The sequence below is a fragment of the Aptenodytes forsteri genome, unplaced genomic scaffold, assembly GCF_000699145.1.
Source record: "Aptenodytes forsteri isolate BGI_AS27 unplaced genomic scaffold, ASM69914v1 Scaffold15, whole genome shotgun sequence".
Lineage (NCBI taxonomy): Eukaryota > Metazoa > Chordata > Aves > Sphenisciformes > Spheniscidae > Aptenodytes > Aptenodytes forsteri.
In genome coordinates this window covers 26,380,618-26,405,980 of record NW_008795129.1, presented here as the reverse complement: position 1 = coordinate 26,405,980, position 25,363 = coordinate 26,380,618, and the positions used below count along the sequence as shown (strand labels likewise).

Here is a 25,363-nt window from a genome sequence, read left to right as displayed (position 1 = left end):
GAGAGCAACTCAGAATTGCTGTTGCCACCTCTGTAGATAGCAAAATACATGAGTCAAGCTCTGCAAGGTAGTTTTAAAAGAGAACTTTCCTTATTACAGTTCAGAACATTTTCTATGTAAAGTAGCCTAGACAAGACATTAGAGATTGTTTTCTTTCTATAACAGCGGTTGTTACGGTCCAGATTACAACTGAGTCATCACAGCTTAATGAGCTCAAGTGAACAGTTGAGCTGCTGCAGTCACATGCTCGATCACAAACATGAGGTGAAACACCTACCCTTAACCTTTATGACTGTTGAGGTGATGCATACTAATGAAATTGTGCTCTCCATCTTCTAGTACCTGCTCACTGTGGTGCGGGGATTTTTTAGCCAAATGATTGACAACTATATTCTATTTTGGCTTTTAGCTAACAGCATGAGCCCTAGTGACAATGCAGACAAGGTGCTTTACTGTGTAACTCGTACAGCTGTGATGCTGTACAGAGTTTTGCACATTTTAGGTCTAATATCAGAACATTTGTCACTCTTCTTGGGATTCTGCCCTCTTCAGGTTTTAAGCCATTGCCAGTACTGGGGCTTGAAGTCATTATGAACGCTGTAGCCGACCTTTGCAGAGATGTTGTCGCCGAATCCGCCGCTCAGGGAGGGGAGCTCCAAACTCAGCTCTACTAACTGAAGCAAACAGGGCCAGACTGATCCCTGGGTTTGGGGAGACAACTATTTTGAAGTCATAGCCATCCTCTTATTTGATGCTGCTATCATGCAGTGTCCTGTGCTAGTGGCTGTTGTAGCTGGGGAAGATTCCCTACATTTTTTTCAGCTCTCCTTCAGCTCCTACTGTATGTTATATGTATGTACATATGATTTCCTTTTGTACGTTCACATAGTTATTTGCATGTATTTCAGAAACTTGCTTTAGGATGGAGCTCATTGATGTTTACTCGTTTTAAGGCATTTGGATTTAGAGGCCAGTAAAGAATAATAGATTTTTCTAGGCTACAGCGAATCACATGGTGTGTTCTGGTTTGGACTGGACTGTGAGCAAAGTTTCCCAGAACAAGGACCTGCATGGACCTCACATTCCTTCTACTTTCCCAAACTGAGCCATCTGCACCTCTTTCAGTAGGGAGCTGGGCCCTAATAATGCGGAGCATCTACACATGGCCACCATTGTCCTTTCCACAAAGGTATCCAGTAGAGCTAAAATAAGTAAAGCTGGGCTGGATGGAAACCTGTTTTATACCTATAGGACAGCTGTTTATGAAACACGAAACAGAAGCTAGCCTGGCTTTTAAAAATGTGGTAAACAAAGCAGAAATTGCTTGTGATGAACATATTAAATTTATAGGAGATCTTTCAAATCTTACAGCTAAACTAAAAAAAAAAAATAAAAAGGCTAGTGGTAGTCTTTCTTAAATATATTCCGTTGCATTTAGGTTAGTTATTTCGATGTAGCTAGTTTTTGCACCAGTTTAGTTTCACTGTTCATGAAAAGCAACGTCTGTGAGGCCTTCATCCTCTCAGCATCAGTGAAAATGCATGTGTGTTTTCCAGGACTTTCCAGCTGGAAAAGAAAGTTACAGAATATCTTCTCTGCAGAGAGACCTGTTTTCTGCCTGGTGTAGGACAGTGTGTGATTTGCTATTGCTTGCCTTAAACTACTTTTCCAAGCTGGATGTAGCATGATCATTCCCTAACAAAAGTAGTCATTCTGATGAAATCCTTGCTTGCCTTTTGAGTAGCTAGCTCATTGATCCTTACTAATCACAGGCTCTTTGAATCCTTCACTAAGTGTGCTCTGTGCGCAGGCAGGATTGATGTATTGATTGTTTCTTTCCTAAGAGAGAGAATTCCAGAGAGTGAAGTCTTCCCTGAAGCTAGCCTCTGCTAGAAACTTCCACAAATTGTCTTGGCACTGGTATGAGAAGTTTGTCAGCCATCTACTCTGTATGCTGAATTCCTGTCACTGATGCTAAGTATCTTACTCCACCCCCCCAAAAAAAACCCAGTACCTTGAATTTATTTTTAATAAGCCAAATTTCTTCTGATGTATGGCAGTAAATAATTTTTTTTCCTTTTCTCCTTCATCTCACACTTCTTACTACTTACGCTGCTGTACCGCTATGCTGTACCTTTTAATAAAGGACGAGTTCTGCAGCAACAAAGGGGAGAGAATGTTTTCCCAGTGGAAGGCAGTCTATCTTTAAAGGACTTTCTCAGACTTTTTGTTATTATATTATTCACTTTCTTAGTACAATACATATTTCACTTTTTGATTTACTTTCCATCCAAATATCCTGTATTCCTTGATAGTGTTCTCGTTTCAACTGTTTTCCGCTGAGGTTCCTGTTGTATTGATCCATCTTATTTTTGCATAACATATTCAAATTTTAAATTTAGTTTCCGTGCTTCAGTAGTCTGTTAGTTCTGTGGCAACACATCTTCTGCCTGTGAAATCATATGCTTGTGAAAGAGATTGAATATTGTTATTCCTTAAACAAAGTTTGTTCAGAAAGGCATCAGAAAAAAATTTCAAAAGTTTGTGTATCTCTCTGGAATTCAGAGTCAGACCCTGAAAAGTCTGTGTCAGTTTTGAAATTTCCCATTATTCTGTTAATTTGCTGTTACAATTTCAAGGAGCCCCTGGGATTTAAGGTAGTCCTCCCATTGCATGGGATAGCAGTCACAGGCCAAGGATACTCTTCTTAAGGTTTCCAATCAGTGTCTTCCACAGACTTGCATCTTAACCTTACCAGTTCCTAACCTGGTTCTCACGGAGTAGTAAAGCAGTATTTCTGGGGACCTCTGATCTTGCATTGGGTTGCTAAGCACTGTGAAAAAGACATCCCTGGTTAGGCCAGCCCTTTCTCTGGAGGTGGAGTGTCTTTGATTTGCAGGACATCCAAGTGTCATTCAGTACTAGATAATAGCTCAGGTTAGAGCTTCAAGAGTGGGAAGTTAATTGGTTATATAGCAATGGAAAGCTGTAAAAAGGTGATGGTATTCAGAGAAAGATACAAAAATCATTACAAAATATGTCTTCATAGCTGTCTGACTTGGCTTCAGGGTTTTCCTTCCGTTTCCTTGATGTAATTAGTCATTTCACACAACTTCCACTGATCCGCTCCTTTGATAAATGCCATCCTAAATTATATGCTAATGGAGGGTGAAGTATGCTCTTTTCCCAGTGGCATTTTATCCCCAGTTTGTGAAACTGAGGCACAGAGACATTTAGGGAGATCTGCAGATTTCCCTGCTCATCCAGCATGAGATGTGGTGTTAAATACAAAATTTTGGTGTTCTGGCCTAGTGTCTGGTAGTCCGTTACTAAATTATGTTCTTCCAAATGAATGCAAGATCCTTATCAGTCATAAACAATAAAACCCTGAAAACTTCTATTCAATGGCCTATGCCTTGTGAAGGTATGTAAATACTGCTTTTGATTCTTTCAGAAGCGAGCATGCAAGCCATTAGAAACCATTCCAAATGAGGCTGATGCTCGCCTCATTGATTGTGCCATGGAGCTGGATTCTAAACAGAAAATCTCCCCTGACTGTGGTCCTTGGACTACAAAGACAAAGCAAAATTCAGTGGTAAGTTTACACTGTCAATAACATCTATTTTTTAGAAGAACACCTTTAAAATACATTTTATAATAACATTGCAAATAATGCTCCCCCCCTTTTTTTTTTATGGTTTCGTATATGTTTTTGTTCATTAGATTTTTGAAAACCATGGAAGCAGAGGTACTGCCCAGCCTTGCCCAAGATGTATTGCTGGAGAATCTGTAAGTACATTAACCTTCTTTCTGTGACATAAAAGATAGACTTGTTCTTAAGTATTAGATCCATAAAACATAAAGTTAATAAAAACCGCAATTACATTTCTCAGGAATAAAGCATGTAAATAAAAGAAGGCAGATTGATTTAGCATTTCTGAGGTACGCCAGCAGAGCACAAACTAATATGTTTCCAGCAGCAGTTGGAAAATATGGAGACTGTGAACACATTTTTCAAATTCACTCCAAAAAGCAGAGTTTAGGAAGTAACTAAAGCAAACAGTAACACACAACTTCCTCTACCCCATTTTTATATCTTCATTGATTTACTGGATCATAATAAAATATTCAGGAATCCCATTCTATCTCCTGTTTTTCCTTCTAATTGGATACTTCCTTTCCAAAGACTAGACATAGCCTGAAAATATTACACTGTAGACATACCAGAGCTAGTTTTAAATGAGCTAGCTAAAAAACCAGTAGCGATCAGAGCTCGGCACAGACAATTTGACTTTTCTGAAAAACAGTGCAAGTATTTGGACAGCTGAATAGTGCTGACTTCTGAGCTGATTCAAATAGGCTCCTTTTGGTGTCCAAATTAAGCTGGTTAAAACCTGTATTTTTTTTTATTTATGTAGGCTGTAGTCACAGCTATGATTTGGCACCATATAGTATGCCGTAATACTGCAGCAGTAGCCCTACAGTCTCCCACTAACAGATGGCAGTGATCTTAACCACTGTCTCTTTTTTCCCCTGGATAGAGGGCCAAAATCCTCAAGGGATAATGGCTGGTAACAGTGAAAGAGGTTATGGTATTCCTGCAGTTTCATTTTTCATGCAAATTGTCTAACCAAAGTTTAGGAAGTTTCTTAAATGTATGGGAGCTACCCTTGACTTTTGTTTGTATCCTCTGCATCCTTTTGAACCATCAAACAGGATTCCTTAGAGAGCCAAAAATGAGGAGAGGTGTGGGGGAATGCCATGCATTTCTTCAGAAAGGCTGAATGTTTATAGCAAAATCTTTGATTTGATGGAATTAATGGCAAAGTTTCTGTTGAATGCTATGAGACTGAGGATGCTTTCGTAAGTGAACAGCTGTGACTGAAAAGACATTTACCATGTCTGCTATGAAGGAGAACACCTTTCCTATGAAGATGGACTGAGAGAGTTGGGGTTTTTCAGCCTGGAGAAGAGAAGGCTTCAGAGAGACCTTATTGTGGCCTTTCAGTACTTAAAGGGGGCTTATAAGAAAGATGGGGACAGACTTTTTAGCAGGGTCTGTTGTGACAGGACAAGGGGGAATGGTTTTAAACTAAAAGAGGGTAGATTTAGGCTAGATAGAAGGAAGACATTTTTTATGCTGAGGGTGGTGAAACACTGGAGCAGGCTGCCCAGAGAGGTGGTGGATGCCCCATCCCTGGGAACATTCCAGGTCAGGTTGGATGGGGCTCTGAGCAACCTGATCTAGCTGAAGATGTCCCTGCCTATGGCAGGGGGGCTGGACTAGATGACCTTTAGAGGTCCCTTCCAACCCAAACTATTCTATGATTCTATGTTAATTTATTTCTGCTCATCTTTAAAAATAAAATAGAAACCAGATCCAGAGCTGACTTTAGGAATATAGAAACCAGTATGACCACCTATGTGGATTACCAAGTTTGAACTTTCCAGACGCGTTACCATCTTTGGGGGCATGGAGAACATCTCAGGGATTAAAACCCAAAAAAGAAAAGAACATCTTGGGATTAAAACCCAAATCGGCACATTAGGAAGTCAGTTTTGTTGTATTCCAGAGTTACAGTGACAACATCAGAGTTTGTAAAATTCTTCTATATCAGTGACCACTTAATTTTGGAAAATTATGATTGCTTTTATGTAACATGAGTACAAATACTGTAATTCCAAATAACACCATTTCTATTTTAAGTCAGATTAGCCTGACTTCTTTTCCTATGGCCTAGTAATGAACTTGAGATAAAAAACAGATAACTTGAGGGGGTAACATTCACCTCCTCCACAAACATTTACGTATTGAAGTTTGGTTATAATGGATGACCTGTTCTATTCACTTTTAAATGTTTTTCAGCTACAGCTATAAGAAAAAAGGAAAACAACTTGCTAACTTTACTCAGTGAGAACTGGAATCTCAAAACTAAACAAATTTTCTACTTGCCTGTCCTTCTGTGCTTTCAATATAGAAACTCAAGGTAGTGTTATAAAAATCTGGAGCCCTTGTAGAGCTACACACTAGACTTGTTGCTAAATTAGCCTCATATTGTTGAGTTGAAATGGAAAACGCTTTGCCCAAAGCAGGGTGATTTTAAATATGACTGGTTTTAAATATGATTCTGATTTCCGTGACGTACCCTGTAGTGGGGGGAAAAGTTTGCCCATGTGTGTTGCAAAATGTCAAATATAAATTAGAGTTCAAGGAGTAATATACAATGTTTGGTAATGGAATAATGAAGTTAGCATATATATTCAGTTCTCCATTATTTCAGTCATGGGGCCGGAACAATCTGGATAAAGAAAAATATGACTGCTTTTGCACTGATAGCTTGCTCTTGCAGAGAGGAGGGACTCTCTTTGGCTCCCAGTTCCTGTTAGGAGAGTTTGCTAGTTTGGACATACTGCCACACAAAGACAGGACTAGAGCAGCCAGAATTGTGTTGCGGCATAGCTGAATTCACGTCATGTTGAGCTAACATATCCACCCTGATATAAACCGGCTTGTGTGAGTGTCCTTGCATTCACAGCATGATTCGTCTATAACCCCGCTACCTGTGGATGATGAACTGATCATATAGATTTGTTAATTGTGTTCTTTTTTGGATAATCAGTTATTTGTGTCCGGTAACATAACAGGTAATACAGTTATATTTCAATAAATTTGGTAGGAATTATAGTAGTAAACTTTTTTCATTTTTTAAATAATAAAAAGCTTATGTTTAGAGTATAATGTCTAGTAAGCTGGTAAGAGCTCAGATAACTTTCTTCACAGTTAAAATTTCACTTCAGGGAAATCAGAGACTGTCACAGTGATTAACATGCATTATGGAAGTCCTTCAGAACAGCTGAAATGAACAGAAAGGAGGAGCCTACAGGTAGCAAGATAAAGGATGTTGTAATTTTTTTTCATGATCGATAATGTTAAAATCCTATCAGAAGCTTTATTCTACTGATGGTAGGGAAATTCAAATAAATTAAAATACCCTAACTGGAACAAGTCAAACACAAAGCATATTGGGCTGAGACAGTTTTTCACTGCTGTGGGTAGTCTTATCAGGATTGTATTTTGCATCAAGAAATCCTGATATTTATGGAGCTAATCAGCCATGTGAGGAACTTCACTAACATCAGCTTTCCTGAACACATTTATTTCTGTGTCACTACCGTAAGTGCTGTGAACTTCAACATGTATTTAAAGGCATTATCACTATTAGGTTTGCTCTTTCAACTTTTAGACCTCTTTTTCTACAATTAATGACTACCACATGTTTCAGAAGGAATAAGAAGTGGATTAAACCACAATTTGAGAAAAGAGTACTACTTTAGTTGCATTTTTTGTAAGCTTTCTTTGGACTAATGTGTTATGGACTATTTAGGCAGGGACTTAGAAGAAGAGGAAGAAGTGGTGTTAAGTAGAAGGAAGCTAGGTAGGATTTCAGGGCAGGGAGAACACCACCATCATTCTTGAGATTTTTCTGTGTTACATGATAGCTAGAGATAAAACTTTTTTTGTTCTAAAAGTATTACTGTGAATACATTCTTTAAACAAATACAATGTGATACAAACAAATGCAGACTTGAGTTTAAAATAAGTTGCCAACCAGAAAGTAAATTTCTGTTCTATGCTCAAAATCTTTAAATGTTTAATGGTTACATAGAATAAGGTATCTGGTGTTATAGATAGAAGTATGATGGTAAAATTGTCTATATTCTGTATGGGTATATTTTAACTTCATGTGCAAAACAAGTATCGTAACTCAGTCATGCTGCTTATACAGATTACACTGAACGTTCCCTTTACTGTCCAGGCTTTTTAGTTGTCCACTAGTCCTTCAGGAATAAAAGGGAACATTTGTCATGCAGTTAGTGGAACTGTCAGTTTCTTTTAAAGTAAAGTTTGAAAATATATACTGAAAAAAAGACTTCAGGATTTGATGAGATAATTTTTAGTGACATGAAATCTTGTCATTTTAGGGGCACTTCAGTCATATCCTGGGCTTCTAGAAATTGAGAGACGGCAGATCAGCAACACTGCTTTTCTTTTTAAATTCTAAAGATGCACCTGTGAACCCTGTACAGCTGGGTATCTGTACATTCACTCATGGCGTGGATTTGTGTGTGGTATTCAGCATATAGCAGTTTGCTGTATGTGTTACTCTTTCAGTGCACAATTATGGATATCATTGTTTTTACACTTGAAAAAATGCTTCTGCTTTTAAGGTAGCTCAGTATATGTTAAAAAAAAAAAAGTTGATTTAAGGTATCTGTACATTCACTCATGGCGTGGATTTGTGTGTGGTATTCAGCATATAGCAGTTTGCTGTATGTGTTACTCTTTCAGTGCACAATTATGGATATCATTGTTTTTACACTTGAAAAAATGCTTCTGCTTTTAAGGTAGCTCAGTATATGTTAAAAAAAAAAAAAGTTGATTTAATGTTTTAGAGTAGTTAAGTTGATCTGGCCTTTGGCCCAGTCTTCACCTGGGACTAGGCCAAAGGTCATGTTGATACAAGAGATTTTTCTGTCTCTCTTGGGCACTTTTCTCTCTTTCACTTTCTCTTGGAAAGCGGCCCTTGCATTTACATGGGTACAGGGCCTGCAGTTTTAGCTCAGCTCTGTATATGCAGCAGAAATGGGAGGACAGAAATGTCTGCTTTTTTAGATGGCTATTCAGCTGTGAAGGCCAGTAAAAATCCTATTGAAACTTACGTTTAAATCCAAAATATGCATCCAATTCAGGTATCTTACATGCTAAACTTCTTGTTTGTTTATAACAAGCAGAGTTCGTGAATGTGGCAGGTAAATACCTAATAGAAAAAGCAGTATTACTTGAACAACCCTCCATAAAGCGAAGATGAATAGTAATTCAGCTCTGTGGAGTTCTCACAAAGTTGTTAAGATACCATCTGTCACTCCCTGACTCTGTCTTTCCAGTTATTGTGATATTAGAAGAAATCTGTTTAAAAAGTCTTAAACTTGTCATCCAACATGATTTTACTGGCTTGTCACAAATAATTTCATCTACATTTTGCCAGTATATAGGACTATATAATTTTTAAACACATGCAAATTTTTAGACTAAGATAGCCGAGTTGTGCTATTTGGGTGTGACACTTCAGTGGCTGCTCTGGGATAGGCAGAAGAGTCCTGAAAGCTCGGAACTGAATGGCAGTACGTTAACCCTCTGCATTGGAGGGAAATTGCTGTGACCTGCCAAAGTTCACAAAGAAAGCAATCTCCGCTGTCTGGAGAACTGCTGAGCTATAGCTGTGCCCTGCTGCCACTCAGCTTTTGGGCAGAGTTCAACCCAAAACAGATACGGCAGGCATGACAGCATTTGGCCTCTCCTGTTCTGAGAGCAGCCAGTAGCCAGTTTAAATTAAAATGGTAGCTCCAAAGTTGCAAAAATCTAGTGACAGGCTTTTAAAGGTTAGTTTCCCAGTGGGGTTTATCAGGCTGCAAAATCCTTAGACAAAGGTTTTTCAGACTCCTAGACTGCTTCCTATATTGTGTGTGGAGTTGTAGCTAGCACTGAGTTGACTGTTACTAAGGAGATAGTCTTCCTAAATACATGAGTATCATATAAATACTGAATTCAGTTAAGTAATAGATGAGGAAATAAGTCTATAAAGCAGAGCTGCCCTAAATTAGCATACAGACTGTTTGATTAGGAAAGAAGAAGTTTCCTCCAAGCCAATATAATTTTTAGTTACATGGAAAATAAATATTTTCAAAGTGCAAAATTTTTCAGACGCTTCAAAATTTTCTTCAGTCACAAGAACAGTACAATCTGTACTGTATATCTGTATACACTATATACAACAGATCAAATCTCCAAGAAGCACAGCAGTTTTAGAAATTGTATTGTCCCTGTTATCTTGAAGATCTGAAACTCATCTTGAATCCTCCCACTCCCAATACAGGTTGATGCAAGCACTGGTATCTATCCAAGCTAGAAAGGAACATAGCCTCACTTGAAACGGTAGTATGATGAGCAAATTCCCGTATACCAATAGCAGAGTTTATCAACTAGTGCAAAATAATAATACAAAATGTTTTCTAAAGACTGAAATTACATATTTGTTACCAAGATAACTAGATCATATTTTGTGGGCAATTCATTTTTACATTTTCCAACCCCTGTTTTTTAAAAATCCTGGTGATAATAGCAGCCAAAAAAACCATGGCTAAGCATCAGTTCCTGTGCTGTAAAAGTTGAAATAGCTGCTTGAAGGTAAGAGCCTAAAAGGTATCTGAACGTTTCGTTACTGCAAAACGACTCAAAACCTGTTATCTTTCTTCAAGTAAAATGTATGACAAGTAATGATTAGTAGAACAGCGTATGGTCAAAATTTAGGGTATCCAAAGAAGAGAATATCAAAAGTAGACTTGGACTCCACAATGGAACAGTCTTCTGCTGGAATATGTTGGAGCAAAGAAGTATGCCATCATGTTTAAAACACGGGGGATATGTCTATGGATTATCAAACCAAAAGGGTGCTTTTCATTTAAATAACTCAAATTTTATCATGTTAAGCATTCACAGAAGCCAGTGCATGTATTTCTTCTGTTTGCTTTAAACTGAATTGTATTTTAATCTGGTATGGAGTATGGTAAAAATGAGAACCGACTGGGTTTCCTTATGGTCCTCGCAGGTTTTGTGCCGTGTTCTTTTTAATTCTTCTCCTTTTAGAGTAACTATTACTTGTTTTTTGTAAAATCTTACCGTACATAAATCACAGGACTGGTCATAGTTTGTGGCTGCATTACAGAGGCTGATGAAGTCATACTAGTGTTCGATTTTAATGTAATTTTTTCGTATCGGTCTTCCCATTGTTACTCTACACTGTGCAGGTATTTTATTACACTATCCACCCTGGCTCTCAAGGCTGTCCTTGGAGATTACTGCATCTATACAGCTGAACAAAATAGGAGAACTTTATCCCATTTTTTTACTCTGTAGCCTGCAGTGTGAACATGGGCCTGTTGTATTTTCTTTACACTGTTAAAAATGTAATGCTGCAGTTTACATCTAGTCTAACTGATGAGTAGTTATGTTATTCACATGTACATTTTGAACATCTCAATGCTATGCTGTAGAAACTAAACTTGAGTAAAATGGTCACAAGTAGGGTTCTTTTTGTTTGTTTTTAACTATAGCCTTTTGCATTCTCTAGGAACACAATACAGGATGTGTCAGATCAATTCTATAATAATATTTAAATACCCCCACCCCACCCCCCCGTTCCCCTACCAATTTCATCTGTTTTGAAAATGAACTCCAAAAAGGGGTGTAGAAACAGATTAGCTAGCGGAAGGTTAACTCCCCTCATTTTCAGCCTATCCTAATTACCACTGTCACGTAGTTATACTGCTGTCAGTATGATACATCAGAATAGAAAACAAATGAAAAACACTTGGCAGTTACCATCTCTGCTGCATCATAACACAATTTGTAATGAAAAAGCGAGTATTAAAAAAAAGTTTTTGATACAGAAATGTGATGCCTTTCTTCCCTAGCAAAGATTTCTATGCAAACCCGTCTGTATCTTTCTATTTCTTCAGAGTTGATCAGTGTTTTAATTTTTGCATCCCTAACATTTCAGTGTCCAGGATAATCTTTCCTAGTTACTTAACTGCAAAAGCACCAGCCCGGGTCAAATGGGAACACCTAGTTCAATATCCTGTATGCTCTAGTGACTAGTAGCAGGCAGACGCATGGGAAGAGTCCAAAAAACAGGACACGTATTGAATGGAAAGACTTTTTGCAAATACAAAACCAGTATTTTAGATCAGGTTTTGTTGCGGGCATCATTTCTTGCCTTATAGCTAAGCCTTGACCATCAAGTACCACAGAAATTATGAAAATGTCAGTAGTTTCCAATAGTATTTTTTTCTTTGCTATTGTTTGTTGATATAAAAAAATGTATTGGCTATCAGGAGAATGTTAAACTTGACTTTGCTCTTTTTATTAAGCATTGGTATCTTCAATATTTAAGAAGCAGTTCCTGTATGACTAGAATTCAAGTGTGTGTGTATACTCATACTTCATTTGTGCAGTGTTAGGATACTCTTCCTAGTATTTGTCAAAAATAGCAGCTCCCTCCTTTCTGTTTTTCTTGAGTTGGCTTACAATACAAAAAAAAATAAAATTAAGAAACCTCTAGGAGTTGCAGTTCAAGGCAGGAGGCAGAAGGGTAGTTGCGCTGTACCTTTTTACTAGTGTTCTAGATTCTTCCTTGTTGCAGGAGGCCATAAGTCCTAACAAAAACTTGGACAGATTTTTACTTATGTCTCTGGGAATGCTACTGCTGATAAATAAAGTATTCTGGATAGATGTACATTTCGGTTATATTCTGTGTAAAGTATCCCAAAATGAAATAACCGGTGTTGCTCACTTTGTGAGCCGGCGTTTACGTCCAAGCATTCATCGCTTCACGGGGCAAAGCAGCACCTGCTGCATGTCGCTGTGTCTGCTTCCCTTGGTCCTGGCAAGAGCACCTGCTGGTCTTACTCCTTCTAAAGTGTTAACTGGCCTCTCCAGCTGACTAGAAACATGTTTAGCTGTTAGAAACATCATCGTTTCTGATTTTTTCACAAATGAGAATGCATACACTTCTGGATAAACTTTAAAGTGAATCTTTTGGCTAGGAAGTGATTCCTTATTCTGTGCTTTCTAATGGGGTAGGGAATGCATTTATAAATCAGCCAGTATGGAAACAAATTGTAGTTTAATAGTCTAATGTATTGAAGGTTTATAATCGTGGTATTTTTTCTAATAGCTGTACTGTGTAATTTGTTTCAGGATTTGTCAGTCAGAATCATGAAGCTGCTGTAATAGGTACAGATGAATGCCATGCAGGCTGGGAGAGGTGAATATTTCTTTAAAGCAGATTTGTGTCAAATCTGCAGTAGAACCACAAAATTATTTTTGTAAGACTTTTCTTCACCTTGTATAACTGTGAAATTTTGTTATATTTATAAAATTATATACTCTTTATATTTCCTAATACCGTGGTTTGTACACAAAATAACCTGAGTGATACTTTATTTACATGTATATACTAAAAGAGGCATATGGTCTGTTTTTAATTCAGGTTGAGATGATATAATCTAATATTTTTAACTTTGTATTTTGTAAATTGTTACTTACAAAAGCAGAAGCATTAAACACCACTTTGGCTACAGTATGAAATTGACTGGTTTTGTTATTCCATTCATAATTGAATTGCATTCTGCAGACACTGAGGTATAAAGGTAAATAAAAACTGTTCGCAGTTTATATTACAGTTTCATTTGTGTGGTGTAGCCCACACAGTGTTTCCCCCTCATGGGCCAGATGTATGAATGATATGCAGAATCAATATTTTGAAACAAAGTAATTCCTCTGCAGGTTTGCCTTAATAGAGAGTTAAACATTAATATTTTTCAACTGATCCCTCTCCATCTGTGTCTCCAGATTTTGTTTTTCCTCACCTACTTGGAACACCTGAGGATCAGACCTACGTTCCTGTGGATTTCAGTAGAAATGTAGGTGTCTGGATACCTTCATGAATCTAAACTGTGATCTCCTTAGACTATTGCTTTTTTTAGGTTATCATTTTGCTTCATAGCAGTGTGGTTTTGAAGCAAATCCCCCGACCATTGCCACTTGCTGCAGTTGGTACCGCAGTTTCAGTGCACAGGGAACGGCTTCCTTCAAAATGAGTCTGCCCTGGGACCTGCACTCCAGCTGCACATCAGGTTCTCCCCATGGGAGTCTGAACCAAGGGCTGCTCCTTTGGACAGCTTCCGCTCAGTGCAGCAGACCGAGTTTAGTCCAACGTAAAACCTCCAAAGTATGTATGGCGTAGGTGTAGGGGCCTTAACAGGAGCTGCTGCGATGGACTGCTCACCTGCTGGATCCGACTGCTTGCTGGTGTGCACGTAAGCGTGGTCGTTCACCTCTTCCTATCCCAAAAGAGAGTCCATTGCCTTGTGCCACGAAGGCCTGTTGTCACAAGGCTTGATGAGGAGCCCAGGTACAGGGCAATCATCTGCATGACGCCTTCCTGAGGAGCTGCCAGTCTTAATGCAGATGTTAAACCACATACAGGGTGCACACTGCCCTTTAAAGCCCTTACCTTAACTTGCCATTTCTGCAAAAATCTTAAAAAAAAAAAAAAAAAAAACAAAAAACCCCAAACTTGTTTGATAAATAAATACACATTAACTTAATTGCTTGCTTGCATTTATTCCTTTCTGGAGAAAACAGGTTTTGACTGCCTGCCTTGGAAAAGTCTAACCTTGGCCATGCGGTACAGGCTAACGGTCCTGGAAAAGGAACAATTGTCCCCAGGAACAGCAATACTGATACCAAGGGAGGGAGGATGAAGGCATAATTTTTTGCTTGCATTTTTTCTTCTTTTGTCACCTATTCTTGCATGTATTGAGGGTAAAGTAACTGTCTATTTATAGACAAACAGGATTTTGGCTGGATAGCATTGTACACACATTTTGTTTAAAGGTAAGCAGATGAAGCACGAGACGATGAGAATTAATCCTGGTCTGATGTCTGAAGTAGCAAGAGCGAATGTGAAAGGGGTAGGATAAATGTAATATTGATGAAAATAATAAATATATCTATGTTACATAAAATTTTTGTACTAGGTTTAGTTGCTTTAGACTATGGTACTAGCATTCGCTTAACTATTCATTTGATGATAATTACACGTTAACTTGTCATCTTGACTGCCAAAAAAATGGAAAAACAAAATTTTGGGTTTAGTGTGTGGGGTTTAAAGGCAGTCTGACTAGCCACGAAGACAAATTTATACAACGTATATGTTGAAAATAATATATTTAAAACGAATGGTGTTTATGTCTAAATTAGCTGGGAAAACTGTATGCATATTAAAACTTCAGCATCTCTCCTGAGAACCCCGTACAGTGGTTCCTGAGAACGTAATGTATAGCCTGTATTAGCAGGTTAATAGTCACACATTAATAATGTTACTTTTGCCTTGATTACTGGCAGTAATTATAAAATTAAGAGTTACACCTTGACATTTTATCACACATGAAACTTCCATTTGGGATAACTGCATATAAACACCGCGTATGCAAAAATGTACATACTGCTCTGAGAAGCACAAAGACCTTCCATTGCTGGGGAGACAGGTGGTTTACTAAAATGACTTGCTAAAAAAGAAAATCCACAGGTATAGTGGGAAATGTCCCATGTCAAGGGGCACCGAGACTCATCCGTTGCTCTCTCTTCCTGAGTTGTTCCCAACTCTTTCTCAAGTGAGCAAGCAAAACATTGGCCATCTTGTTTTCTTTTTAAACACATGCAAAAGAAGAAAAAAAACCAGGGCAGTAATTATAAAATTAAGAGTTACACCTTGACATTTTATCACACATGAAACTTCCATTTGGGATAACTGCATATAAACACCGCGTATGCAAAAATGTACATACTGCTCTGAGAAGCACAAAGACCTTCCATTGCTGGGGAGACAGGTGGTTTACTAAAATGACTTGCTAAAAAAGAAAATCCACAGGTATAGTGGGAAATGTCCCATGTCAAGGGGCACCGAGACTCATCCGTTGCTCTCTCTTCCTGAGTTGTTCCCAACTCTTTCTCAAGTGAGCAAGCAAAACATTGGCCATCTTGTTTTCTTTTTAAACACATGCAAAAGAAGAAAAAAACCCAGGAAGATCAAATAGGCATTAATTGATCTGAACCTCATCTTCTGTCAAATAATGTGTCCTCACCAACTTTAAAAAGCCCATTTGCCATTCCGTGACAATGTATGTGTAAGGTCTCTAAACTGCGACATCCAGCTTTGAACGAGTTGTGCTTTGTTCTTTGCTATAATGTACCGAACTCTGTTTCTGAATCCGAGTTTTCAAACAATAGCTTTCAGAAACCTGAACAACAACTTGCTCGGTGTTTGGCTGCCCCATGGGATATGGTCCCTGCCAATATTAATGTGCACATGTTCAATACATGGTGGCTCTTACTTAGCACTAGATATATATTGTATTAGCTTCTGAGGTCCATACTATTTAATGCCATTTGCTTTGTAGAATCAGGTGTAGTGGTATTTGTGTATGATTATAGTGTTGTTACTGAAACAATATAGAAATCACCGCATGATATTTGCTTGCAACACAGGGTGTCATTCATGAGTTATACATAAATGGCAGCTTTACATATTTAAAGGGAACATGGATTGCTTCATATCTGAAGTATGTTTCCCAGGAGATAACACCACCATTTGATCTATTTTTGATTAAAATGTAAAAATTAAAAATTAAATCAAATGGTAGTATAATTCCTTTGGGAAAACATACTTCAGTTATGAAGTATTCCCCATAGTAGCCTTGAGAATCTTACAGCTGTATTGTCTCATCTGTAGGTGGTCTTTTTATGTCTCACATAATTAAAATGAATTGCTGTTAGAGAACCCATACTACTGCATACAGATTTATGAACCTTGAGGCACCTCCATTCACAGACAAACAGTGATATCAAAAGCTAACTGTGCAGATACACTGCATCAAGGCAGGTGCTGGTAATCGAGATGTTTACTGGGGAGCGTTACTTATCTCTGCCTTGAAAGGGTAAACAAGGAGCGTACTGTAAAACGATACTGCATTTCCAATAAAGAACGGTGTCTAAAGAAAGATAGCGTACAGTACAACTGCATTATGCTACGTGGTGTTGTAGAACACAGTAGTTAAAATATTCAAAGAACATTTTATATACTAAGGAATGGCTGATATGTCACCAGAAAAAGATTGTGAAATTGGATTTACTAGGAAAATGTGCTCTACAAAATCTAATGCAACTTGTTTATAGCAAGCTGCTTTATCAGACTGACTCAGAATATGGGAATGTATATTTGATAAGATTAGAGAATAGTGGGGATCAGAAAAAATAAGACTATAGAATTTGCATTCACATTTTCACATATCTGAAGGACAAAAATGTCATTTATTTTTTGTTTGGTTTTGATTCTCTTAGTCCTGTTAATGCTATCCATAACAATGACTTGTGACTATGCATTCTGTTCAGGCTGTAATTAAAACTTCCATAACATACGTTTCAGTGAAAAAAAAGGGTGGAAGTGAAATGCTCGGATTTAATGTTTAAATAGAGAAAAGAAAAAAATTCTAACAATGAAAATATAAAGTCTGAGAGTTCCATAGTGCCTTGTAGAAACATTTTGTAATAAGCAGCAGGAGTGTTCAAATTTCAATGTAATACTTAAAAGAAAATGTCTCTGATCTTTGAATTTCTTTATAGAGGGGAGTTTTTAATGTATAATCAGACTAAAATCCTCCTGTAATTGCACAGTGAGAGGCCTGTGAAGTTTCAGGAAGGCTGCAGATGGAATACAGACCTACAGAAGCAGGAAGATTTTTCCTAATCTACGGAGCCAGCAATGCGAAATCAGCCTGAGGTTTCCCTACGCACGTGTTCAGCATGGGATATCTCTCCACCAGCTGTGTTGCCACCTAGTGATGGCCAGTAATGGTTCCAAGTAGGCACGACAGTTAAGTATTAAGAGCAATTACAATGAAATCGTCTATCTCAGAACATTAAAACAGTAGCACGCAGTTCACGTTGTACTTTCTTCCCCTTTCAAACTGTTCAAGGTCTGCAAGCCTGGCTGTGCTGGAGGGTCTGTCCAGCTCCTCGTGAAAGTGTTCCCCCTCCAGACTGAAACCACGCTATTAACATTTACCCCTTAATTGCATTAACATAAGCATCCACACATGGAGCGACTAAAGCTTTGCACTGTGTCTAATCCCTCTCCTCTTGTATTCTTGCACTTCACCAGAGATCCCCCTGCTTCCACCTCTGCTGCTGCAGCAGTAAAGCAAACTGATAACGTACGGTGCAGTCCCACGCTCCCTCGGGTGTACAGGAAAAAAGCTGCCTGCTGCACATCTGCATCTACACCAGCAAGGTGTGACACCCCACAGCAGCCTCAGAGCTGCCCCCTTGGTCAAGCACAAATGAAGGGAAGGAGGAAGAAAATGTCTATGTAATCTTCCATATTTTCAAATAAAAAATAGCAGTGCTCGGAGCCACTCTGCAGGAGAGCAGCAAACAAAAATCTACAGAAATAAGGAAACAGATGGAAAGTTTGAGAGAGAGAGAGCTCAGAGCAGAAATATTAAAACTGCAGGACTGGCTTTCAGATTTCCACATCTACGAAGGACAGAATGCCAGCTGGGTGAGAAGAAAGCAGAACCCTTTCAACTGAAACTATTAAAATAAGATCACCCAAAATAGTAATAGTTAAGACTTTGATTCGGCAAGTTACTTCCCAAGCATGAGATTTGTATCCACCGAGTTGCTTGGTTAAACACGCATTGCTATGAATTAGGCCGTAATTAATAAAGAGATGTCAAACCACCGCTCCCTTTCTCACTAGCATCTTAAGCCAGGCTTGTCCACGCCCCTGGGAAAAACAAGATACAAGTTTAGTGGAATGTGGGTATTACGTTCCATTTTACAACGCTGACAGCGGCAGCCTCTCTGCAAGGCAGAGCACAGCTAAAATCCTTCGTGTGCCTCCCAGCTCACACCAAAAGGCTCCCTCTGCTTGCGGACACCTTCCCGAGCATCAGCCTTCGCCCCCCACCCTCATCTTCACACCCCCAAGGAGAGGAGTCAGGAATCCACCCCGAATTCCTCAGCACTCGCTGCACCCAGGGCTGCCTCCAGCACCCTGCTGAACACTGCTTTGTTCAAGTCTTGAACAAAGGTATTTTTTTATCAATGTAATAAGAAGCCTTTACATAAAAGAAAGTTATCTGGACTCCAGACCTCTGTCTGAAAAATGCCCAGTAAGTGAAAGATGTTTTGAGTCCATGGCTCAGTAGCTCGCAAAGGAAAGAGTCTATGAAGCTTTTAAAATGTTAACTTCTGAGCAAAAGCTAAGAAGAAAAAGAATTCAGAAGAGTAATTTTAAAAAGGGTTTGTAAGAAAAGGGAAATAGCTATTTTGAGTTATTTAGTAAAGAGATGCTATTCCATTGAAGATTAGATAATTTGGAATAGTTAGTAAATGATACTCAGAATTTTCTGTCTACTTTTAATTGCCAGGGTTACATCCATTTGACAATTTTGCTGACAATCATGTTGAAGCCATTCCAAGTCTGTTAAAAGTTGAGTCACTAAATCCTGCTCTTTATAGACGAACACTTGCTCAGTCTTTCTTTTATGTGCAGCAAATCACTTTCCCAGATCAGAGGCTGTGACAGTTACTTTAGAAAAGGGGCTAAAAGTTTTTCTCTCCCATTTCTTGACAAAAATGTTGCTATATATGTTGAAAAGCAGTCAGGCAGTTCGGTTTTAGTGCCGGCCATTATGACAAGGAATTTGGGATTCTTATTGTTACTGCTTTGGGCATAGCTGCCGGGGGTATGCTCCTGCAATAGCTTGTGGGTTAAAGACCTGATTTACTTGGGTGGATCCTTCTGAACCCTTGCTGCCCACCGAGGACCACGCATGCACAAGACACAAGCGTGATGAAAATACCTCCTCAGCGTTGTAGGGGTGGGAAAACTACTGCACCTGGGAACAGGCAATTGGCTTTACACAGAACTCCGATGTGTGAGAGATGCTTATTTCGAAACGAGCAAAACAATTAGTTCATATTAATAGCAATCATTCAGGGCACTGCCACAAATACGGTACTAGAGTAGAAAGGAATCAGTATTTTCCATGGTTTTGTGCTGAAAATAGTGAACGTCTGGTTTTGCCATCACTGAGTTGGCAGTAATTCAGGAGTACCACATGTCTAAACATGAAGGAAAAGCCGAACAGCAGAAGTCCTGTAGAATTTCAGAATAACTAGGTCCAAGCGAAATGATCTGTTTGGGGTTCACCTCTTGATGTAATTTGGACTGACTCAAATGCAGAGTTTAGTTTAACTTTCTTGTAGAATAGCATCAGTAGGTAAAGCAAGCTCTGTGGCTTTACAGGTTTTGAAGAGCAGATGATTCAACAGCAGTATGAATAAATAATGAAAGAAACTGAGATTATAAATTGTACTTCCTTATTTGAAAGGACTTGTCTCCTGATTCATGATTATAAATGCATTACAAACTTCGGGTCATTTACAAAATAATAGAACACTTTAAGATTACCCTTAGCTTTATGTAGATGTAATTTTAATATTCTATCTTCATTAATTATCTAATCTTGGGAGCAAATAAACTACTGACACAATTCTGTAGCTATTTTGCCAGCAGGATTTCCTTTGAAGTCAGTGGCAGTTGTAAGAGGAAGTGGATGACAGGACTGAGCCTCACCATCACTTTTAGAAGAAGAGAAGCTTGAACAGTAGCTGAAAATCCAGACTTCGTATCAGTGCAGAGCTATTTCGGCACTGCAAGATATTCATTAGTGCAAGAAAATAGGTGGCATTTTATTCCTACTGCTCGGCTGTTGTTCTCTTGTTCCAGCAGCGCAGGCGGGGTTTGCTTCCACCTCCACGCAGTTTTGCAGTCGCCCCTCTGCTCTCAGTGCAATGCACAGCCCCAAATGCAGACCCTGCAGGGTTCGGAGGGCCAGATTCGTGCCTGGCGTATGTCTGTATCGGTGTCTATACTTCAATTAATTTTGGCAGTTGGGTCTAGGTGAGACTGTGCTCTGCGGAGCAGCGTACCACAGGCGAACGTAACCCACAGCCCGGACCACAAATGTCACGGTGACAGCCCGGACCTGTGACCGCCGGGGCAGGCTCCCAGTCGTAGCCCTGCTCGGCTTCCCATTCCTATGTTAATAGAGGCAAATTAGCCCTGGATGTTTTCTACCTTATTTTGAATTTTACCCAGCTATATGCATATAAATGCTTATATTAAAAGGAATTCATTAATAACTCATACTTAGTTTCTTTAGTGTAAAAAGAGCAAAATCAGTACATCAGATAGAAAGAGTTCAAAATTACCATCTACAGCCCAATCAGCAGTAGGTCTGCTAATACTCCCCTTAGAGCTCATCAGCTGAGACAACAGATTTCAAAGTATGAATTCTGGCATTGCACAACCCCAGGGCTATTCATTACATTATACAGTTTCCCGTCTGTTTTATGAAAGGTAGAGATGTATATTACAGTAGTTTGCAGGCTATAATTTTCATTAATAATCTGATCCATGTCTTTAGATTATTTTAGTAATTACTTCACATAAAAAGACTACTGAGTATGATTACAAATATGTCTTTGTTTTGATTGTCTGCTTTTGTGGTGAATACCAGATGTCTGAAGTTCTTGACTTTGTTTAACAATATAAATAATGTTCACTGAGGTTTCCAAATGCCTCGCTCTGACCCCAGGAGTATACAACTTAATAATACAACACTCTAATAAACTAATCTGCAAACTGTTCAAAGTTCAGAAATTAAACCTTATTTGCATACAAAAAATACATCAAAAGAACATTAAGGGCCAAATTCTGTTCTTTTGAAGATCTGCATGCACAACTTGCAAATTACTGCTGCTTTCCATGTGGCAAGAAGAGCAGGCAGGACCCGTGGCTCTGCCCTTTGCCTCCCGCTGTGGTGGGGCCGGGGGCTGGCTGGGCTGGGCAGGGTCTCCCCAGAGCTGCCTGCAGCCAGGGCTCCTCGCTGTGTGCCAGGCACACCTTTGAGACATATGCTGCTTTGTCTTCCCCTTGCTCTGTTTTTACCTAGCCAATACAAACTACTTGACCATTCCTGCTTGGGAAAACACATGCGACTGCAGTAATAAAATAGCATTATATAAGGAATATACCGTGAGTGACCATACAGCCGGCCAAGTGCTTCTCCACTATGCAACCGGTTGGTACTACCATGCAACTCAACTCCTGTTAGCCTACGTAGCCTAACGGAGCAGACAGCTACTGGCAGGTTGCACTGCCCCTCTCCCCACCTACTGCAGGGCCACTGGATCGCAAGGCCCAGGCACACCTTTGAGACATATGCTGCTTTGTCTTCCCCTTGCTCTGTTTTTACCTAGCCAATACAAACTACTTGACCATTCCTGCTTGGGAAAACACATGCGACTGCAGTAATAAAATAGCATTATATAAGGAATATACCGTGAGTGACCATACAGCCGGCCAAGTGCTTCTCCACTATGCAACCGGTTGGTACTACCATGCAACTCAACTCCTGTTAGCCTACGTAGCCTAACGGAGCAGACAGCTACTGGCAGGTTGCACTGCCCCTCTCCCCACCTACTGCAGGGCCACTGGCATCGCAAGGCTGTTGTTCTTGCAATGGTCTGGCTGGAGAAGATGGAGGGTAGATCACCAGGCAGATGTATGCTCAGGCTAATCTCCTCCGGACGCAAGGCTGGTGGTACACAACAAGTAACTCATCATTGCCACCACAGGAAGGAGCTCAAGCACCGCTCGTGGAGCATCGCTCTCTGTGCTCCCTGCTACCTGGGCTCTCCTGTGCACATACAGCTCTATTTTCTCTACTCTGTTTTAATTCTTCTCCTGAGCACTGCCTCTCTGCAGTTTAAACGCTGCCCATAGCTGAGGGTCCTCGAGGAAGCCGGTGGGTTCCCGCTGAGCTCCATCCTCTCTTCACTCCAGCGAGGGGAAGCTACGGGGCCGTGTCCCAGGACCGCTGGGGAGGAACCTTGGTTTGTATGAGTCTTGTTTCTGCTGGAAACCAGCCCTGCCTGATGCTGGCAAAGCTGCCTACAAGTATCTCACTGTATCTCACTTCCAGGCGTGGGCGATTTGCAATTCTGAAAAGAGTTCAAAGAAGACATTATGTTCTGTTTTATCTAGAGGGAAAGTGCAAAGTGTAACCTTTGCTGGGCTCTGTCAGCTGCAACAAAAGATAGGCTCAAATATTGATCAGCCCTTCATAAAACTAGCGAGCGCTCCTGACACCGGCCTCCTTCAACATCTGGTGAAATGCTGCATGGCCGGGTCCTCAGCAGGCAGTACCAGCCCACTGTTGGGTGGGAACCACACCTCTGCCATGGGAGAGGGAGCAGAGGACCAGCTGGAGAAGGCACAGCAGTGCCAGTTCGATCTGAATGAGCTCTAAACCCTGTGGGTTAGCTATAACCATTTGGCCATCCCAGTAGCTCAGCCACCCACTCACTGGTGCAAATATTCAAAGGCAAACATCCGTGTCTCCCTTGCCCGGCAGCCCCAGCGTAGCTCCAGGGCTCCATGCAAATGGCTCCCCCACCTGCCCAGGACCCCCCGCCCCGGAGGGGCAGACCCGCAGCTGGGTGCCAGGTGAGCTGACGCAGCCTTTTTATTGTTGCTCCAAAAACCGTGATGCCCACCCAAACCCATCCTGGCACCAGCTCCGGCAGAAGAGCCTTCTCAGAAGCGCTCTTTGTAAAACCATAGCAGTAAACCACTTGGGTGGATAAATTAACAATCTCTGGGTGCTACAAAGGGGTCCCCCTGTGCTTCCCGTCCCTGTCACTCACGGTTTCCTGTTTTGCCTTCTTTTGGGAGCCGAAACCCTGCAGAGAGGAGCAGGATGGTTTGTTAAGGGGGTTCCCGGCAAGGGTGGGCACCAGTCAAGGGGCACCGCTCCTCCCGGGCAGGGGAGCAGACACCAGGGCCAAGGCAGCATCTCTGCTCCTCTGGACCCCCTAAATTCAGAGCTTTGAACATTAGGGTGTGTGCCACCAGGAAAAGCAACCTGGAGGAGTGACGCGCTCCCGGTCCTGTATCCCGGGGAGATCACACTGCTGCAGCCATCCTAGTTACCCTTTCTTTTTTAAGAGCCGATGTTTCCGAACACAATAAAACAGTAAGCCAGTGAGGAGGCAGCAAATGCACATAAATTTGATGCCGGTGCATCATTAGCAGGAATGAATAAATCCCAGGCCAGCGGCACTGCACCCCTCCTGGATACGTGATTATGTGAGAGACGAGCACCTGAAGTAGAAAAACAGCCAGAAAGTGGTCCGAGTTGATAATTTATGAATGGAGAGACCATTTTGTGGGGAAGCTCTCCTGCTTCCCCAGCAGCATAACCTCTGTCTTTCCTGGATTTTCTTTCCACCTGCGTTTCCTCAATTTGATGCTGGCTTCCTCAGCCAGGCAGTGGCAGCCCGCTGATTACGAGTCGGGAACGACAGTGCGCGCCTATCCTTGCCAGGAATTAAGTCTGTAGAGTTTCAACATTTTTTCCAACGAGCTGCATATAAATATTCAGCAGAACATGTGAGGGAATAGAATCTGCAATGTTCCCCTCCTGGTGGGTCTGGTGGCAAAGGTGGAGCTGAGCATCGCTGCTCTCCCGCCTGGTAATGAAAGGGTTTCCAGCCGCTCGCACTAACTCTCAGCCGGTACAGAGTAGCGTCCTCTCACAATTTACGTAATACATTTATATTCAGGTTGCATTCCTTCTCCAGAGCTGATAAGAAATAAATTTAGAAAATGTACAATATATACATCACAAGCTGGTCAGGATCAATTGAAAGTACAAATACCTGGGCTAAGGCTTAAAGTCACTGTAACCTATTAAACCTATTAACCTGTACAAACCTATCAAACCAAGAAATAGAAGTACTATGATGTACCAAGGAAACTCAGGTGCTCAAAACTAAAGGGTAACGTGCAGATGCAGGGGGGACCATGCCCAGCTCTGGCGGCCACGTCAGCATCACTGTTTGTCACAACACCCTCTGCCTCTGCAGCTCGGTATCCTTCCCAGGCTCTCAGCAGAGCAAATACTGGTAGTTACATGTGTTCAAATCTACATGCTTGTCTCCACTGTGCTGGAAAACTTCAACACTAATTACTTGCGATTTTGGACTGCCTGGAAGTGCAAAAAGGTTTTCTTTAGCTTTGCTAGTTCCCCTGAAATTGAGAAAATAATTGGAGTTTAAAAATAATGCTTCTTTCTTTTGCTCAAAAAAGTATATATGTGCGAGAGGATGATAACTACTAATTCTGCAAAGCAAGGGCGAGGGGGTCAGTCGCGGTGGGGGCCTGCAGCTGCAGAGCGGCACAGACGCCCCCCCCAGCCCCTGTGCAAATACCCATCATTGGGTGCATGTGAACATTCCCGAAAGGCTTCCCCAGAACTAACTGTGATTAGTTCAACCTTATGTCTTACTGCCAAATATATTTTAGCATCTTTTCTCAGGTATACATCTAATAAAAAACACTATCTACAATAAAAAATGCTGCTCTGTCCCTTTGCTGTGTTCCAGTCACCTCTCCTGCTATAGCTTGATGCAATGAAGTGTAAAACACATGCAACAAAAAAGGAATAAAAATAAAGCAGAGAAATGATTTTATGTAAAAATAAAATTTGAATAAAAGTACATTCACAAAATACATAAGCAGATACTATGTAGTCTTTGGCAAAA

At 40.4% G+C, this 25,363-nt stretch overlaps 1 long non-coding RNA gene across 1 annotated transcript; it reads left to right on the top strand.

Moving 5' to 3' along the window:
• Positions 1–3,460: 3,460 nt before the first annotated feature.
• On the top strand, positions 3,461–13,201 carry LOC103897795. Its single transcript, XR_657514.1, has 4 exons — positions 3,461–3,595; positions 3,724–3,789; positions 7,984–8,092; positions 8,270–13,201. It is a non-coding gene; the product is annotated as an uncharacterized LOC103897795 (long non-coding RNA).
• The last annotated feature ends 12,162 nt before the right edge of the window (positions 13,202–25,363 follow it).